This window comes from Musca autumnalis, unplaced genomic scaffold (genome assembly GCF_047663935.1).
Source record: "Musca autumnalis isolate F117 unplaced genomic scaffold, ASM4766393v1 scaffold_2, whole genome shotgun sequence".
Lineage (NCBI taxonomy): Eukaryota > Metazoa > Arthropoda > Insecta > Diptera > Muscidae > Musca > Musca autumnalis.
The window spans coordinates 14,654,302-14,675,581 of NW_027411755.1; the positions used below are offsets into that span (position 1 = coordinate 14,654,302).

General features: G+C 33.2%; 2 long non-coding RNA genes across 2 annotated transcripts; one reads left to right on the forward strand and one right to left on the reverse strand.

Moving 5' to 3' along the window:
• The first annotated feature begins 905 nt into the window (after nt 1-905).
• Nucleotides 906-2,181, forward strand: LOC141393733 (uncharacterized). Its single transcript, XR_012410171.1, has 2 exons — nt 906-1,216; nt 1,285-2,181. It is a non-coding gene; the product is annotated as an uncharacterized lncRNA (long non-coding RNA).
• LOC141393731 (uncharacterized) lies at nt 1,110-11,880 on the reverse strand. Its single transcript, XR_012410169.1, has 4 exons — nt 10,523-11,880; nt 9,220-9,294; nt 1,590-1,687; nt 1,110-1,454 (listed from the first exon to the last, which is right to left on the reverse strand). It is a non-coding gene; the product is annotated as an uncharacterized lncRNA (long non-coding RNA).
• Nucleotides 11,881-21,280: the final 9,400 nt, after the last annotated feature.

A 21,280-nucleotide genomic window follows, 5' to 3' on the forward strand; every position in this document is an offset into this window, starting at 1 on the left:
ACAGGTAGCATTATCACACCAGCTGATGGTAACATAATGTGTCAAGTGCATTGAATTGATGTCAAATTTTGACACCTTATGTTACCAACAACTGCCGATGCGGCTACCTGTGTATTTGTACCATGGTACATTTACTGAAAAGAAGAAGACTCAAAGCCAGTCGGCTGAAAATCGTCGGCGTACCGCCGCCGCTAATTTATTCCTGTCCAGCCGCCTCCGATTTTGTCGGCTCAAATAGGCTAATGCTTATTTTAGACTATGTTTACATTTACGAAATCAACTCGATTTCAACTGTCAAATCCTTTGCGTATACGTCAAATGAAAACTCATTTGAAATCGAGTGGATTTCATTTGACGTTTGAGCAATGGAATTGACAGTTGAAATCGAGTAGATTTCGTAAATGTAAACATAGTGTAACATTCGGCGTCGTTTCGTGATTTCGCGCGGAATCAAGCAAAATTTATCAAGATTTCGCATACAAAAATGAAATCATCTCATTTCGTGATTTCAACGAAATCACAGTACACATGATATACAACCCTGGTTTTGCCCACAAAAGGACTAAGGGCCATTATTATATGTGTTCTTTTACTATCTGATGGATTTGAAAACGCAAAATAAACCAATTTGGAGGCATTGAAAATATATTTTTTACATTGAAAGTTAATGCCAAGAAGCTCCTCCTTGAAATTCAATTATCGCATGTTGCGTGTGGATGCTAGTGCTTAATTTTTTTTTGTACAAAAAGAAAGCCAGCAGAAAATTAAACACAGCCGAAGCACCAGACGATCAACCAAAAAAGTAAACGGAAATGCAGTATGGCATGATAAGGTGATGCCATGTTAGGGTTGAGTTTTGAGGGACGGTACTTGAAGAGGGACGTCTGGCAAAAATACAACCCTGTAGTGACTGTAGGGTTTAGTAGAACAGGTGGCAAAAGGTAAATAAATAAAGTTGGAAAAATGTGGGAAAATTAATGAACATCTTCTGATGGCGTCTTTTTTCCCATATATAAAGGGCAAAACGACCAAAATCGCCATTATAAGAAAAGTGGTGCGCTCTTTAAACTGGTTGTCCTTAGTGTCCCAATTTATTAAAAATACCAATATTCAAGTTAATCAAAATAAAGACATTAAATTAATTTTTATTGAAAAGTCAAAATAGTTGTGGTTCTTGTGTTAACATTTGTTATGTTTGATTGTATTAAACAAATAAGTAAGTTAACATTTTTGACGGGTTGATGTTTCGGCTTTACTACAATTGTGCCCAATTTTTTTTTAAAGAAAGTACATCAATCAGCGAGACACAACACTGGCCTTCTCGACATCAAGTGGGGGAGGTCAGATTAAATTTTAAGGATCCGTCCTGCAATATTGGTTCTGAGCCTCAAAAATCCGTATAAAAGTCATTTTGCCTTAATGGGAGCCGAAGAGATTGATGATATGATGGATGACTTGTAATCCGACCCATTTAGATGTTGTAATTTAATATATTGATGAAAATGCCGAGGTTATCCGGGAAAGACAGAAATGAAACTTATTAAGTATTTTGGATAGTCCAGGTAACAAAGAGAAATTTGAATGCTCACCATATAAAAATTATCCTTGCCGTGATTTATTTAAATTGATGACCAAAAATTGCCAAAATGGCGCATGAGCGCGATGATCATTAAATATTTGAGCCCCACTGAAAATAGAAAAATATATTGAATAACGTAAATTAAATTTAACGCAAACTTTTGTGAAATTTTTAAACGTATAACAGAAAAAAAATTATTAACTATTCTTTATGCATGTTATTGTGTTATAATATAAGTTGTGTTGTCCTATAGTATTTAATTTAGTGCATAAGTTTAAAATTTGTGAGGATTAATAATACCAATGTTCTTTTGAACAAAACGTGAGTGTAGGGTTGCCTCATTTTTACAGCTAGATTTTTATTGGTGATTATTTTTATGGACCGTAAGTGAGAAGTCCAAACCTATCTAACCGAGCTCGTTTAGGCAGAAGAGTAAAATATATAATTGGCCTCAATTGGCGAAGTAATCTAGTGTGAATTCCTTTGGTAATCCGAGTCTTTGACTCACATTAAATTCTCTAGTTGGTATTGGTAATCCCAGGGATGCCAAAAAAATTTCGACAATGTCAATAAATTTTTATGTATGAACTTTGAAATTTGAATATGTCTTGTTGAAACTTTTTGTAAAAGAGGAAGGTAGGGTGTAATTGCGAGGTAAGTGTGTGTGGTAAAAGGGGCCCTTAAAATATGATTATGAAAATTGGAATCTAAAGGCCTGCGTACATAAGCTGCCTTGCCTGCTTACCTTGCTTACTTCTGATAAAAGAATAAAAAAGAAAAGGGCAACACAGATCGAAATTTGCTCGGCCTTCTTTATTCTTTTATTTTTATTATGTCAGAAATGAAGCAGGAAAGCCAGGCAATCAGGCAAGGCAGCTTATGTACGCAGGCCTTTAGGGTCAAGGTTGGGCGGGCTCTTGTGTGGGTACCTTTATCATCAAGTACCTTTGTCGCTGGTGCATTTAGTGTTTGTGTTAATGTTTGTTTGTTGATTTATGTTTGTTCCACTATTCCCTTTTATTGTGCTTCCCCTTGGACTGATGGTGCCAGGGTTGGGACCGACCTGAGATTGGGCTCCCATGAGCTAGCTGGACTCCCCCCACCACAGTGCCGTATAAGGCGGAACATAACACGCATTTAACTTTAAGATAACCGGAACGGTAAAAATCTGTTCGGTAAATCCAAACTATAACAAAAGAAGACTAATAATAAGGGGGTAAAAGTTGCAACACTTTTCACGTATCACAATAAACAAGGTAGATGGTCAATTGCTGCAACAAAAAAAAATTAGTTTCAAAATTTGTAAGCATTGTGAAAAAATATTAAATTACTTTGTTTTTCATTGTGTTCACGTACTTTTTTAATGGAAATGTTAGAAAAAAGATCGACTTGTCAAATATTGCTTCCCCATACAAGTTTCTTAAAAAATACGGGAACGGACAAATAACGGAAATTGCAAAAACTTCAGCAGAAATGTCAAAATCAGCGTATCAGCTATCGTATTTAGATGCCAATGAATATGCTGCTAGGTTCTACTGGGCCAAAATTGTATTGCAGAAAACAGGAGAAGAGGGTGTTATTCGGCGCTATTTCTGTTTAAAGAGAAGTGTAAGTCTTGCTAGATTTTGGAGTACGGGAACGTATTTTTAGCACTAAACTAAACGGTTAAACGTCAAATGAAATCCAGATGAGATTTCATTTGACGTTTGAGCTATGGAATTGACAGTTGAAATCGAGTGGATTTCGTAAATGTAAACTTAGCATAAGAGCCGCAAATAGGACATTAAAAAAGAGAACCCAGATTTTAACGGAAGGTGTCAAGAAAAAAAATGAGCAAATAAATAATATCAATAACTTATTAAAGCCAATATTTATTACCCCAAATAAACAAAACCCTCACAGTCACAACTGAAAATGGGAAGATATTTCAAGCAGCTTATATTTGCACGCGGCTTGTCCTAGGGTATACAGACATTTACATATATCACAGGGGATACACTCAATATCGTACGAAACAACTTTGCATCGCTGGAGTAAGCATATCGAGATTTTTTAGCAATTCAAAAAAAAAAAACAATTTTGTAGGCTGAAAAGTTATCTTTAAGGTGGCATACAAAAATATTCCGTTTACATTACCGTTATACTAAAATTTTACCGGAAAACAAAAAATGTGCATTTTTAAGTTGAGCATTGAAAATGATGCGCCACAATAATCAATTAATAATTTCCAACTTTTTTCCCTTTTTATGAAATTTAAGTAATCATAATGGTGAAATAATTGGTTGCCTATAGTTTTCAGTAGTTTTGACATTGATTCCGATAGAAAAAATGATGTTCCTGACATAATTTTTGCATGATTGTAATTAATGTCCCTTTGCAGGCAATTTGGTAGAAATTTCTAGTATTTGAAGTTATTTTCCAAAGAATTGCTATGAAAATTCATTACGGCTTATGCCTAGAGTACGTACAAACAATTTAATGATATAGGGAAAGTCCTGTATCAGCCAGGCTTGTCCCATATTAGGCTCGTCTTTAACGGCGTTGCCCTGATAGTTGTAAAAAATCAGCACATACAACAACATTTTTTTGCACTTTTCTTTAAAAATTGTTTTAGAAACATTGTTGACAGTGTCTCAATCATGTCTGCTTTTATAAAAACAAAAATGTCAACACCCATTGTTGCCATTCAAGCCTAAACAATACTACCCCCTTCGACAAGTTTCATAGAAGCACTCGGGTTTTTTTACGCATGTCGTATTTTACAGGACATTGTATGGTGTAAAATTCTTAGTTCGGATATCATAAATTTGATTTTTAAGGAATTTTAAAAGGAACAAAACACAAAATTTGTTATTATGTGTCAATCATTGATCAGTATTTCCAAAAAAAGAACTTGTTTTTTACAATGTCTTCTTTGGTTCTCAATCCATGTCTTATGAGCTGCCGCAGTATTAGAAAGAAAAGCATTAGTATTTGCATTCTCACACTTTTGAAGTTCAACTTTTTAATTAGGTAACGTTTCCAAATATTTCACTCGTCCACTTCTTTCGTGAGGCTTTTTCAAACGGTGACTGATTTTTCTTCTTTCGCTTCTCGGGAATAGAATCTTGCGTTATTGTTGACAGTTAAGATCCTGATTTATTACTATCAGAATCTGCATCTTCAAGTTTGGTGTTAACATTATTTATGAAGGCCCTATCAGAGCTAATTTCGATGTTTTATATATTTCTGGATGGCTTCCACCACTGAGAATTTGTAAATTCTCGGAAATGTTAAATTGTATACCTTTTTTGATAGACCTACCTTTCATCTAAACTAGTTTGACCTAACTTCGGCTTTGTGGAGATGTCGATAAATGCCTTTTTCCTCGGAGGATCAGTCTCAGAAATAATTATAACGTTTCTCCCTTTTGACCTAGCCCATTATATTTTTGAATTATGCGGCTCTAAGACTTGCTGTTTGCTGTGGAAAAAAACTCATGCATAATGTAAACACAGTTCCATAACAATGTTATTTGTAGCTGTTTTTCCAATTAAACAACTTCATCATTTAATGGGAAGTAAATTTACTGCTTGGAAAATTTAAAAGAAGAACGCACATATTTCAAAATACTTTGGAACTGATTTTGTTTACATTCAATGTAAATGAATTCGTATTTGATTGCCGCCAATTAAAGATGTGTAATTAATAGTTCGATTTTGAGTTCGATTCTTTTGTTTTTTATACTCCCAAGTGTTCTCTTGCAACAAGTGAATATATATGGTATATATGGATGTATGCGTATACAGAATACGGATCATGACCTTTGATATGTTTACATTAAATTATTCAAGGCTTATTCAACAATTTAGGGAAATGGAACAAAGAAAAACATAGGTACTCTTGTGTAGATACATTTTGCAATACTTCTATTTAATCCGTCGCCGTATGTTAGATAAAAAGTCCTCTAAATCGAAGTGTTTTTGTGCTGATGTTAAAAGAAAAAATACAGAAAATGTTGACAATTGTTTTTTTCGACACAATTTTTTTAAGTAATGCCAACTAAAACAAATTGAACAGGTAGTGGTATCGACAAATTTTGAATATCCCAGAAAAAAGTTTGCATTCGTGGATGGAGTTTAAACAGTACAAGTGCCGTTGGATACACTTATGAATTTTATAAGAGAGCGCACAGCTAGGATGCACTCCATTTTGCTTGGGCAACACACAGCTAGGATGCACCCCATGTTCGATTCAAATCTCGGCTTTTGATGCAGTGCTTTGGAATGAATTTAGAGACATTCTTCGGATTGCAATAAAAATGGAAGCCGTTGTGAAATATCTCAGAATAAATAAAATTTATTTATTATTTGTGTAAAACAAGAATTCAATTATATAAACAAAAATTAAAAAAATTCCATTAAATTCAATCACATTTAGTCTTACTTCCTCCGTTCTCTATTTAATTAATGTGCATCTGATTTTGCTTCATCATCCTAAAGGTTTTTTTTATGTTGCCTTCCCATCACTAGTTCAGCTTTCAACATAGATTCTAACTCCACTCCATTAAAAGTTTCCGTCTCGTGAATTACCCCAAAAATGTTCGCAACTTAAGTTTTTATTTTATTTATTTTAGCTCTGTTCCAGAACTAAAAAGTTTTTAAAATTTTTACAACTTTTACACATTTTGTTCTTAGAAATATATACACTCTTTTCTTATTTTTGGAAAAAATGATTTCGCCAGCGGCGGTTAGAGATTAACCAACTGAGTGCATTTTTCATAACTTCGTGTGGACTGCATCGAAGGATGTAGTGAAATCATAACTCCATATGCACAAATTCCAAAAAATTTTGCTGGGATGTTATGACAAATTGTTCTTTACTCTAAAGCCACACGCTGAAACTTTCATACGAACTTTCCCATTATTTTGGCGTTCTTAGGTCGAGTTTCCCAATACAGTAATTTCATAAAATCACTTTAGTATGGAACTCGATCTATGAACGCCAAAGTAATGGGAAAGTTTCGTATGAAAGTTTCAGCGTGTGGCTTTAGAAGTGACAATCAGCTGTATTCTTACTTTTTTTGTAAATTTATGGGTACTTTACACGATATGTTTTTTACATATGAGTTGTCACTTTGCATATACAGTTTGTATGGGAGAAGTGACAACTCATATGTAAAAAACATACCGTGTAAAGTACCCATTAGTTTTCAAAATGTAATAGGGTCTACTCATGAAATTTGAAACTTCGAAATTTGCTACCATAAAAGAATGCTTTTCATCCTAAACATGTAATAAAAATGGCCTACGAGAGTTCTGAATGCTTTATATTTACATATTGATTCAAATTTGTTCTATTTTAGAGGATTTTCAAAATGTATTTATCTTTTTCCTGAAAAAAAATAATGGAACGACCTTAAGGCCTGCGTACATAAGCTGCTTTGCCTGATTGCCTTGCTTTGCTGCTTCAATAAAAAATAAAAGAACAAAGAAGGCCGACCCAATTTCCAACTGATGGCAACCCAGTTCAAAATTTCGTCTTTATTCTATTATTTTTATTACGTCAGAAATGAAGCAGGAAAGCAAGGCAATCAGGCAGAGCGGCTTATGTACGCAGGCCTTTATTATTCAATATTTTCTTTGACAATTAATTTTCAAGAACAACAATTTTGTTTTTGTAAATTTGTTATGCCGGGCATACACTATGGGCATGCACGACAGCATTTGTAATAGTATTAGTAAATTTTGAAGTTTTTGTCAATGTATTTGGGAGTAGTTTTGGCAGGATTGAAATCAAAATAGTTTTGATTTTGTAAATGAAACCCTTTCAATCCGATGAATTTTGTTTATTTTCCAAGTAACCAACAAATAATTTTTGAAAACAACAAATATTATTTGTGAGGAAACTAAAAATTTGGAAAACTTCAACCCAAAACGAGTTCTGGAGGAAATAGCACGGTTATACTACAGTTTTTTGCCGGGTTAACCCACTTTATGAGGATTTATTGCTTAATCTGGTCAAATCTGACCAGATTTGCCATACAAAAATTAAATCCTCTCACGACTGGGTTTATTTTAAATCCGGCATAAATCCACCAAAAATACAGTGTTGTATTCGGTATTTGTGCAAAAAAATCCAACTCTACTCAAAAAGTACCAAAAGTTGCAACTGTTTTTGCAACAGAGTTTATCGTGTTTTACACGTTTACGATTGGTCGCATGAGATTTTATGGAGTTAACAAATCTAAAGTTATTTGAAAATCATAAAATTATTTATTTTTTTACATTAGACACTTTTTTAACAAAAAGTACGCTGATACCTTGATACAAAAATGTATCCCTGTGTGTAAAATATACCAATATGAGCAAAGAGGGGACGATATCTCATGCGAGAAATTGTAAAAGTGTTAAACACGACTTTATTAGTTATTTTGTATGTATACGTAAACAAACATCAGCTGACAGTTTATATCCTCGAAAAGCTAAGTGTAACCAGCAAAGATTAACCCACTGGATCTATTAAACCCAGTGGGTTAACCTTCAATAGTGTAACCGGGGTATTAATTTTCAAGAACAACAATTTTGTTTTTGTAAATTTGTTATGCCGGGCATACACTATGGGCATGCACGACAGCATTTGTAATAGTATTAGTCGATGGTCAGACTAGCAAGGTTTCTTGAAACCAATTTCGTTAAAATTTCTTTTCAAGTTTCATTAGTGTCCACACACGTTAACGTGAAATTTCAGATTTTTTCGTGTCCTCTTTATTTTACCATTCGCGTTTGTTGTGTTTCTCATACCAATAAAAACAAAACAAACATAAATAAACTAAAAACAGCACAAAATAATTAACATTTATAATTAAATTAATATTAATACATAGTTAAATTTTCACTATTTCATTAATTTAATGTTTTTATTAAATCTTTTTATGCTTGCTTTGTTCTTAACGTTTGCTTGAGAAAATAAAAATGAAAGAAAATGGAAGAAAAAATCTAGCAACGAACAACAAGAAGAGGCAACACAACAAACACAGAAAACCATTTACATGGGTTTCACTACTTCATACCCCTCGCCTATAAACTTGACGTCGCCATGTTGAAATCGTGCTAGTCTGACCATCGACTTAGTAAATTTTGAAGTTTTTGTCAATGTATTTGGAAGTAGTTTTGGCAGGATTGAAATCAAAATAGTTTTGTTTATTTTCCAAGTAACCAACAAATAATTTTTGAAAACAACAAATATTATTTGTGAGGAAATTAAAAATTTGGAAAACTTCAACCCAAAATCGAGTTCTGGAGGAAATTTCATCATTTTTGCAATATGGATTGAAGGAATGCCAAACACTATTCAATCACACACTTACACAAGGGTTCATCGGTTGCTGTCCTGCATGCCCATAGTGTATGCCCGGCATTAGTTTTTGTAATTCATGCATATACTTTATATAAATTTGCCTTGTTTATGTTATTGGGGAAAACACAAGAAAATCAATTTTTTTATAAAGCGATTTGACACTTTGTATTCGAACAGTGTGACACCACCACCTATTCAATATGCTTTGGGTTATATTTAAATCACACTACCAATAAAAAAATACTAAAATGTATTTAACAATAAACAACAATTGAAACAAATTTTATATTTCATGTTCTCACCTGGATTGTTGTTTTGTGATCTTCATAGTAATTCCAATATTTGTTCTTTTCACTACTACTTGCTGGCTTCTGCTACTACACACAGTAAATAAACAATTATTTTTGTTTAGAATCCAAACTTACCATTTTGAATTTTTGAAGTAGCAAAGCAGGCTTTTTGAAATGAAAATTTCCAAAATTTCCATTTGTGAAATTTTCAAAAAAGCAGGCTTTGCCACTGGAAAAAAAGAAACTAAGGAAAAGGAAAATATTTTTTCGTTTTCCTCATTCAATAGTTGAACGTCAAAATGGTAAGTTTGGTTATTAAAATAAATTTTTAATATTTGTATTTTATGTTTAATTTTTTTAATTTTAATTTTTCATGACCTATTATTTTTCATTTCTTTATAGGCAAAGAACAAGAGACATAACCAGCGGAAGCCACGGAATAACCATCACCACAATGCTGCAAAAAAATCACCGTCATTGTGGACAATGGTGACAGAACCAGGACCACCACCACGACCACGACAACCACAAACAGAAGAGGCAATTGCAATAGACGTGGCAATTGTAATTATAGATGACGTGCCAACAGACGTGGAAGAGGCCGTGGACGTGGACGAAATGGCGAGAATCAAAATGCCGAGAATCAAAATGCCGAGAAAGCTCAAAATGCCGAGATAGCTCAAAATGCCGAGATTGCTCAAAAATGAAGTGAATGCAATTCAAAATGAAGTGAATGGTGATCAAATGGAAGTGAACAACGGTGAGGAGGAGGATGTTGTTCATCTTCGGGAACTCCCATTTTATGATTTTTAAAAAGTTTTTGTGTTTAATTTTTCATGTTTCAATTCTTTGTTTATTACATTCAATACAAACGTTTTTTTTTTTCTTCATTTTCATTAATTTCATTCAATATAAATAAATGTTTTCCATATAATTAGTAATTAAAAATGTTTGTTTGGTTTTGGTAAAAAATAATACAGGCGAATAATAAATAATAAAAAATATTTAATAAATAATAATACATAGTAAATAATAATACATAATTAATAAATAATAATACATAGTAAATAATAATACATAATTAATAAATAATAATACATAGTAAATAATAATACATAATTAATAAATAATTAATAAATATAAATAACCGTTGAACATGAATATACTTTAGATCGGAAAAAGATATTATCAAAGAATGTATAAAATTGCTACGAGACTTAAAATTTGGTAACTATAACCACTATTTCATAAAGACTTTGACAACAGTGCTATACATATGGCAAACATATGGAGATGTTCCCTTTAATAAACTTACAACGCATAACAATATAGGCTCTGTGTTTTTTATTATTTCAAATGTTTGAATGTCAACAAACAAATTTCAATTATGTTTATCTGATTTTCTTCTAGGCCTCTTTATGGTTCGTTAATTGTATGATATCCTCTTTGTAATAATAATTTCTTGAATTTATAATGTTTGTATCGGTATTTGTTGGTTTGAAATCTTGTTTGTTTTAACGATGCATATAACTTAACAATCCTAAGTTAAGAGGGGACTCACGACGACCTTTTTAAGGTTTTAATATTATTTGGAGTTATTATGCTCAAATTTCAATTAAGACTTGAAGTTGTCAAGGTCGCTGGTCACACTCCTTAAGCTTGGAGACATATAAATATCGGTTTTGGGCAAACGAAGAATCTTTGTCTATTGCAGATGCTGATGTTCATTGTCGTTTGTCTGGCTGGTGTCGTCAATTGGCAATTGAAGTTTCTGAACATGGTCGAGGGATGTACCAGAATTCTTTTCTTCACACCGGCTCTGTTGTCCTTTATGCAGTAGGTTCTGTTAATTGTGGCTGTTCTTTGTTTCAGTTGTTCTTGTTGTTGCTGGCTGAGTCTGAGTTGCTGTTGTTGTTGCTGAGTAAACATTACACACCGATATATGGCCGGAATATTTCTAACACCAATTCTCCTCTTATTGGGAAAATCTGTTTTGTTTTCTTTTGTTGTTGTAATTAGTGGTGGTGGTGTTGTAGCTTGTAGGCTTTTTTCAAAATGGCGTCGTTGACCGTATTATTTGGTTTGTCTCTATGAAACGCAAGTACCACTGCCCTTGGTTTCACTTTAGGAAATACAATGAAGACTCTTTTTTGGGAAAAATATCTACGTTTGTTGTTGTGGAGAGCTTCTATTTATTAATAGCTCTGCTCGTTTTCTTTGTTTATTGATGATTATTCAATCAGTTTTTTGTGTTTTCGTTATTTTGTAGAAAACACTACGCTTCGCTTTATTTCACTTTATTTTTTTCTGTTTCGCTCACTTTTCACTTTGTAAACACTATTTCTGTGTTTTTTATAAACGTTCTTCAAAATCCATATCAAACATATTTGCTAATAATCGTAATAAATACATTCTCGTAGCTTTAATGAAATCACCAATTATATAAAAAAATATAGACGAAATAGGGAGAATGGCAATTTCTCTTTTTTTAGTTTCACTTCCGTCTTGTTGCGTTCTGTATATAGCCGAAGAAAATATCGCTTTCGTTTTGTTTCCTTTTTTCAAAATAATTTATTTTTAGATATTTTTTATGGATATCGCTGTATTGATTGTATTCGAAGAGCTGGTTTCAATTTTTTGTGTGTATAGCTGAACTTTGATATTTTTATAATGGCATTAATGACTAGGGATAGGTACGTCGACTTTTTATTAATCGATTTTTTAGTTCGAATAGTCTGAAAATCGAAGTCGAAAATTCAACTTTTCATGATCGACTTTCGAATTTCTTTTTTGACAATAGGTCTGTTCGATAACTTCGCAAGTAAAAAGTACTTGCACATTCTTGCAACTAATTCAAGTTCTCTTTTACTGAAGATGTATTGAACAGCATTTTGTAAAAGTTTGTAGAAATTTTTGGGTTATCGAACAGACCAGTAGTGGGATTCTGTAACTCATTTTTGCTGTTACCGACAAAAATCGGTAAAATTAAATCGCAAAATTATGACTAAAAACATAAAGAAAAGTTGGAATCACTGTTTGTGTCGGTAGAGGCTAGCGACTACTTTTTATTCATCGTTAACTTACCGAAAAATTTCGTTAATTATCGAAATTGTAAGCATTTTAATTTTAACGACAATTATCGATAACAGCAAAAATGAGTTACAGAATCCCACTACAGATTCTGGAACGGAAAAAAGCTCTAAACTCAAACATCGATTTTATTTGACTTTGATCAAAATCGATAAGAAGACGTTTTGGTTAAAGGTAAAAAATCGATCAATAATCGACTTTTAATGTCGAACAATAAAAGATTAGAGGCTGTGCTTAATTTATGACGGCGTTACCTAAATACGGTGTCGCAGCAGAGAAGGAAGCCAGTCGGCTGAAAATCGTCGGCATACCGCCGCCGCTAATTTTTTCGAGTCTAGCCGCCGCCGATTTTGTCGGCTCAAATAGTAGAGCTGGCAAACCATCGATATTCCCAACATTAGATATTTTCGATATAATGTTTTAAAATATCGATTGCTATCGATATTATTGTTAAGTTGTCATCGCCATTAATTTGGAGATGAAAATGGCGGAAATGTCAATGATTTTCTTGAAATTATGCAATAGTAGTTCACAGAAATGTAAAGGAGAATAAACAAATGCTTTTATTTTATAAAAAAATGTAAAAAATAAATTTTATTTTACCGAAAAATATTTACGTGTAACTACGGACTTACTTTCTTACACACATATAACCGAAAAGCAGCGAAATTTCTATTTATTGCAATGGATTTCAGGTTAGGGGTTTTTATTCCGATAATATCGATAGGCAAAACTATCTATCGGTATTGAATTTTTAAATAACAATCGATATTATCGATAGTGCCATCAATTTTTGCCAGCTCTATCAAATAGGCTAATGTCATGTTCACACGAGCGTTTCAATTACGTTGTTCGCCTGTCGAACGACGTACACGAATTAACCCGTTTCCACGACACCATTCGTAATTAACAGAAACATAAACAAAATTTCCTTCATTTTTGTTTCCTTGTTTTTACGAAAATTTGAACCGAAAACACATAAAATATACATTAAATGAATAGGAAAAGCAATAGAATTTCCTTCAAATGTATCTTCTTTATTTAACTACACACATTTCATTCATTTTTTCCATAAATTCTGAATAATTTTGTATTTTCAATATATTTTTATATGTTTCTATTTTCAAAATTAAAAAGAGAGAGACATGTCAAAACAATGTTTGTGTATACAGACTTTCAGTTATTTGATTCCTTTTTGTTTCTGATTTTTACGCGATTTTGAACTTATGGACATGAAATGTGTGTGGGATTAAGAAGGAAACACAACCATCTTTCTTCTGTATCTATATAAAAAGTTTATTACATTAATTTTCATTCATATTTTTCCTTTTTTCTTAAAATTTTTGTGTTTTCAACAAATTTTTCAATTTTGAGTTTAGACATGTCATAATTAATTTTTTCGATAAATTCTCTCATTTGTTAGGGATGGGACATACTTATTCGTCGTAGTATTTCTAATTGAACAACGTAGACAAATCGTCGTTCGTTCATGGAATTTTGTGTGGGGAAATAAGTAATTTATTCGTAGTTATGGGTCGAACAACGAATAGAGAACGAACGACGTACCGTGGAAACGGGCTATTATGTAGAGCTGCAAAAAAATCGATGGCACTATCGATTATTATTTTAAAATTCAATATCGATAGATAGTTTTGCCTATCGATATTACCGGAATAAAACCCCTAACCTGTAGTGGGATTCTGTAGAGAGCAGTACACATTGTCAGTTTTGAATGTCGATATTTCGCAGTTATCGATAACTGTCCAACCGTCCAGCAACCACAAAACATTTTGCGGTTGCATGATAAATGACAAAAATGAATTTCATTAAGTCAAAAGTATTTGCAAGTTCTTACAAGTATTTGCAATTGCTTCTCATTTCTCTTTCATTGAACAAGGCAGTAATCGAACAGAATTTTGTTAAAGTTTTTACAAAACTTTTGTGTTATCGAACAGACCTATTATTAATAATGGACCTCATGGTACAATAATACAGGTAGGATTATCATGCCAGCTGATGGTAACATATGGTCTGTTCCAGTACTACACATTTCTACACATTTTTACTCCGATAACCGATTTTTCCTTTATGTTATCGAAAAAAATAGTAAAAATGTGTAGAAATGTGCAGTACTGGAACAAACCAATAATGTGTCAACTGCATTGAATTGATGTCAAATTTTGACACCTTATGTTACCAACAATTGCCGATGCGGCTACCTGTGTATTTGTACCATGATGGACCTCAACTTACAGTATGCAAAGTTCATATTCGTACAACCCTCAAAAATTAATACAGTATGCAAAAATCAATATTCCAACACCCTTCAAAAATGAGTACAATCGTTATTTATGGCGGATATGGCTTTAAGTATAATTTGCATGAAACAAAAATATATGTATGTATTTTAACTAGTTCCATCATTTAAGGCAGATGACATTCAGAGTCGAGGCAGAATTCATATTCGAACACTTTAAAGCAGAGCTCCGATTTGCTCGTTTTTACTAGCGAGTGAGAGTACTCGAAGAGTGCGAGCAAAAAGTTCTATTTGGGAGTACTCGAAGAGTAAGAGTTTAAAATAAGTTTACTTCCCTCTCTTTTGTTTTATTTGCGAGCACTCGCGAGTACTCCTGGTTTAAAAATAAGAGTAGGAGTCAAAATACTCAAAATACAGTACGAGTATACTCGAAGAGTAAAATCGAGCAGGAAAAATTTATGTTTTGACCGTTTCTGTGTGGTAGTGAACAGTTTTTGATGTTGCTGTGGGCTGAAGGTAGAAAAGGCAAGTTGTTCGGAGGTTCAGAGGAGGTTCATAATTTATGTGTGAATTTATATTGTCAATTATGTCCAGTCCATCTTCCACCTGCGGTTCCCGCTTTGGCTGGACTGATGTTGAGGTCTGAACGTTAAGGGCTGGACTGATGTTAGGTACAAGTAAGTAAGTGAATGAAACATACATAAAACTTCCAGTTGAAGATTCCTTGTCCGCTTTGCTCGCCTCAGCGATGGGTACATTTGTCCCAGCATTCATGACATTAATGAATTCTCCATCGCTGTGCTGGGGTATTGTTTTATTTTATTTGTCTTTGCTGTTTGCTTTTTTATGCTTCCTTTCGTTATTTGTGACATTATGTCCAATACATCTTCCATCTACAGTTCCCGCTCTTCATTTACTTCCCTTTCATCATTGATTTGTGACATTATGATGTCAATTATGTCCAGTCCATCTTCCACCTGCGATTCCCGCTTTGACTGGACAGATGTTAAGGACTGGACTGGCTGGAAGTTGAGGGCTGGACTGCCTGGACTGATGTCGAGGACTGGCTGGACTGATGTTGAGGGCTGTACTGATGTTGAATACTGGATTGGATGGACTGATGTTAAGGGCTGCCGTTCCCAATTGCTGTATCATGTTTCCACAGACTATGATACCTCTTCTTCGGTATTATACGCATTGCAATGTGAACAATAACATATTATTGTTGTTTTAGTGTCTTTTGTAATTGCTGTAATTCAAAATAATGAAAAAAGTATTGTAGTTTCAATGTGGAAAATCGTAAATATATGAATCGGTTTACCGAAATATTTATACCAGGTAGACCATTTATTTTACATCTAAAACTTTATTTTGTGCATGCATTACATGTAAGTACATTTTCCTACCTAATAAGAACGTACATTCACAGACTCTCCTCATTCGAAAATAATACAGCGAAAGCATCACACATACGAGTCATCATCACAAAAGAGTCAAAATGGAAAATCAACAAGCAATTGCAAACGCTGCCGATCACCAATATTCTAAACAGGAGAAAAGTACATCTATAGAGCATTGATGTCAAGGAAGAGCCTCCCATTGCATCGCAAAGGAGTTATGAATAAGATGTGTTGTTTAAACATTCTGAAGGATACTTTGAAATGCAGCGCTGAAAAATGGGATTGGGGACAACATTCCAATTTTATCAAGATAATGACCCCAAGCACAAATCACACATTGTTCGAGAATGGATGCTATGAAACTGTCCAAAACACCTTCCCAATTCCCTGATTTGAATTCTATAGAAAATCCATGGAGTATTTATAGACAAATATAAGAAGTCATAGCATCTAAAGTATAGGAATCCTGAAAATGCCTCGCAAGAAGAATGGGGAAAATCCAGATTTCTTGTCCGAAAATTTAGAAATCGATACCGAAAAGGCTACAAAGGATAAAAAAAGAATATCATATCAAGTGCTAAACACCTACATATGTATGTAAAAATCTTTTTTGTTTAATAAAACTTTTAGGGTGGATACACTTTTCACTGTGAGGTACAAATTTATGTTGTTTAACAACTATTCTTTACCTGAATTTACCAGAATATTGCTAATTTTAGGTCTGTTCCAGAACTGCAAGAATCTACTAATTTTTACTATTTTTTCCGATAACATAAAGGAAAAGTTGTTATCGTAGTAAAAAAATAGTAAATTCTTGCAGGTTCTGGAACTAGAGCTGGCAAAAAATCGATGGCACTACCGATAAAATCGATTGTTTTTTAAAAATTAAATATCGATAGATAGTTTTGCCTATCGATATTATCGAAACAAAAACCCCCTAACCCAAAACTCATTAAAATAAATAGAAATTTCGCTGTTTTTCGGTTTTGTGTGTGTGAGAAAATAAGCCCGTAGTCACACGTACATATTTTTCGGAAAGGTAAAATGTATTTTTTAATATTTTTATAAGATAAAAGCAATTTTTTATTGTCCTTTGCATTTCTGTGAACTACTTGTGCAAAATGTCAAGAAAAGCATTGACATTTCCGCCATTTTCATCTCCAAATTAATGGTGTTGACAGCTTACCGATAATATCGATAGTAATCGATATTTTAAACTATTATATCGAAAATATCTAATGTTGGGAATATCGATGGTTTGCCAGCTCTATCTGGAACAGAGCATTTATTTTACTAGTTTTAAGTTTAAAAAAATTACATAATCATTTTCATGAATTTATTTATTTTTTTTATTTATTTATTTATTCCATAATGTAATAATTAAGCCTCATTAGGCCAAAATTAAAAATTATTACATAACAAATTTATGCCTTAACATATACTACTTCAAAAAGATATCCAATTTTTAAATACACTCTCAAAATATATTCAAACTTTCACAAAATACATTCCAATTTCCTGGTTCCCCAACCAAATGATAACATTAAGAAAAAAAGTTTTTTTGTATGTTAAAAAGTCCGAATCAGTAATAACATTTAAAATAAGCACCAAGGAAAATAAAAAGCAAAGATTATAAAAGAATACATATACCAAGACCATGTTTATATTATAGCCTTTTGCAGGGTTACCCTTCTTAATGAGGATTTATTTGACATATACGCAAAGGGTTTAGAAAGTAATCAGTAATTTTTCTTCGAAACACATTGTTTGAGTGAGTCCGTGTTTAGACACACGGGAAAGTAAATTCAGTTTTTAGGCAATAGGGGGTAGGAAAGAGTATTGAGGAGCTCTTTCCTCTCCGCTCTCTCCCAAAAACTCAATTTACTTTCCCGAGAAATTTGTGTGTCTAAACACAGACTGAGAAAAAATGCGTAACTCAATTGGAAGCCGGTTCCAACACCTCGCAACACGAACTAAAAATGACCTTTCAAAGGTTGAACAAGATATTAAGGGAATTCTTATCTGCGGATTTCGGAATGACCGGAAAAATATAAACATTTGTCGAAGAGAATTTGGTATTCCACTTCTAACCATCTTGTGGAAAAAAAGCATGTTACCACGATCAACATAATCCATGAACGAAATTTCCAAAAAAACGCTTTGTATGTTCAGAAATATGATCTCGTCTTTTAATATTACAAACGAAACGAACTACGATATTTACTAGCCTTTTTAATCTTAGCATGTTACAAGACCCAAGGCCATAACGGACTTGTGGCAGCAATAGAGCATGTGCCAACCTCAGTTTTACCCAATACGGAAAATATATGCTACATGAGTAAATTCTACGCAGAATACCATATGTTTTAGAATATATATGATTAACATGTAACCCAAAATCCAAGTTTCTGTCTATATGAATACCCAAGCACATATAACTGTCAACAAACTCTATCCTATGTTGGCCCAAAAAGACATCCAGGGAAACATTATTATTGCCAAACAAAATAGCTTTCGTTTTAGAGGGGTTAATTGTAAAAGAGTTGTTATTAGTCCAATTCAAAGTTGTTTCTAAACAAGAATTGATTTTAGCCTCTAAAACATCAGGACTATCTTGTCTGGCATTAAAAAGTAAAAGAATGTCGTCCGCAAAGAAGAACGGAGTACAAATATTTGGATCCAAGTGCTGCGACAGATCATTCAAGTACATAACAAATAGCAACGGTCCAAGGACCGAACCCTGGGGAACACCCGACGTCAAAAAAGCAATATTAGATTTCACACCATTCAGCTCCACAAATTGAGATCTATCAGTCAGGTATGACAAGATCAAACGACACGCAGATTTCGAAAAATTGAACAGACTATGTAGCTTTCTAATCATTATTTCATAAGAGATACAGTTAAAAGCCTTTGTCAAGTCTAGTGAAACTAATGAAGATAACCTTCCCGCATTAGCATTGTATCTCACCAATTCAGTAACATGAAGCAATAAAGATGTAGTACTGTAACCCTTACGAAACGCATGTTGATTTTCAAACAAACAATCATCAATATGTACCATAACCTGTTCCTTCATCAAGTGCTCACAAAGCTTCGATAAAACGGGCAAAATCGAATGGAATTTACGCTTAGCAATTGCAATTTTAATGAATGAAACTGAAGTTGATACTTTTGACTGTGACTCACAGTATGTTGCACTTGGTATTTTATTCATCTACCAGATGTGACGAAAGACTTTACTCAAACTTTTCGGCTTAAAGTGCTGAGTATATAAGCTGCTTTTCCTGGTTGTCTTGCTTTCCTGCTGCATTTTTGACATAAATATAAAAGAATAAAGGAAGCCGAGCAAATTTCGAACTGGGTTCCCCTTTTCTTTTTTTATTCTTTTATCAGAAGCAAGCAAGGCAACCAGGCGAGGCAGCTTATGTATCCAGGCCTTAAAGGGGAGAACCAGGGTTTAAAAGCCAGCATCTAAAAACATTAGCATTAGCTGTACACTTCAACTGCTACACAATATTCACACACACGGCTAAATAAGCAACCGAACGCATATTTATTTTTATACATTTTTGCTTATTTCGTTTTTTACGCCTAATCTTTTTTTCGTTAGGCATAATCGACAACCACGCTACATACATATTTAGCAGTCGGCTGACCATTCGTCGCAGCGAATTAGCCAGAGAGGGTGTTTTTTGTCATTAGAGTTGCCAACGCAGTAATAAAAAGATGTCATTTAATGTCAAAATGCTCCCATCATATGGTAGCCTCTAAAGGATACTAATTATTATTGTTTAAAAATAAGAAAAAAAAAATATATTTTGAACGGCTTCACCAAAAATTCACATGTCCTTTGAACGAAAAAGTGGAATTAATTATATCGTGATTTTTAATGCATTACACTGGTAACCCTGATCTCAAAAACATTTGTATGCTGAAAACATGGCTAATATGTCATTTAGATATGACAACATTAGCCGGATTTATCGCATTATCAGGTTTTATTTGCTAAATCCAGCCAAAATCTACCAGATTTCCCATACAAAAATAAATCCTCCTATTGAGTGGATTTGTTTTAAATCTGGCATAAATCCTCGTATACAACTCTGTTTTTTGCAACATGTTGCTAGAAAATACAAAAAGTTGCAAGCTGGCACAAGAAACAAGGTAGATGCATCGGTGAATTGCTACACTAAAAATAATTTAAAATGTAAAAATTTGTAAACAAGGCGGAAAAATTAAATTTGTTTTGATGTACAAAGTTGATTTTAATCAACCAAGACTAATATTTACGATGTCTTAGCGATAAAATAATTCGTTTATTTATTTTAGATGGGCAAACTGCGAAAAAATAATTCTTTATTTGCTCTTTAGTTAGCATTAGTAGCATAATGTGCTAACATTTTCAGTATTAAACAATACATTTGTAATTTGACGTATGTTTTTGAGACGAATTCAATTTACAAAAAATTCTTTCTACGTTTCACATTCGTTCAGATGGGCTGATGCATCTACCTTGGTAATTGTGCTATGAACAAAAATCAGCTGATTGTCATTTAAATCCTCCAAAATGTATATCTAAATGCAATGAGATTTGTACTGGATTTATTAAATCCAGTCGAGGATTTATGGCTAGTCTAAATGAGCTATAAGCCATGTGTTGATCATGTGTGCTGCAAAATATGAGTATGCGTGTATGACGCTTTTTTATTATAGCGACGAAATCAAATAGCATCAGCATCGCTAGCAATATTTTTTGAAATATGTTGCTACATGTTGCCGTTGTTCATTGTTGCTAAACATATTTCGAAGAAATTTTAGCAGGCAAAGCTGCAAATATTCGGTGCTTTTGCTAATATGGCGTTAGCATTTGGTATGTCTTTTTACTTACTAAATGTTGCTGAAACATTTTTTTCAGCAACTTTTTCTTTATACAACTGTCAAAATCTGCAACATTAGTAATAATTATAACTAATTATCACGTAAAAAGACACAGCTATTTTAAACCCTGGGGAGAACACAATGGATTTTTGTTGCTTATTTTTTCCGCCTCGCTTCAAAGCGCAAAAATTAAACTGTACTGTTTTCAATGGGACATACCACAACGAAGCGAGGCTTCAGACCACAAAGTTGAAAATTGTTGAACTTTTGAATTCTTCGCCTGGCTTCATTTTTAACATTTCGTTTCGAGATTCAATTTGATATAAACACGTGGTCAATCTGAAAACTAGAATTTGGCTGTAATTTTTATGTTCGGTACTAATTATTTACGAACAATTCATATTAAAAAATTGAATTTTATTTGATATATTGAAATAATTATGTT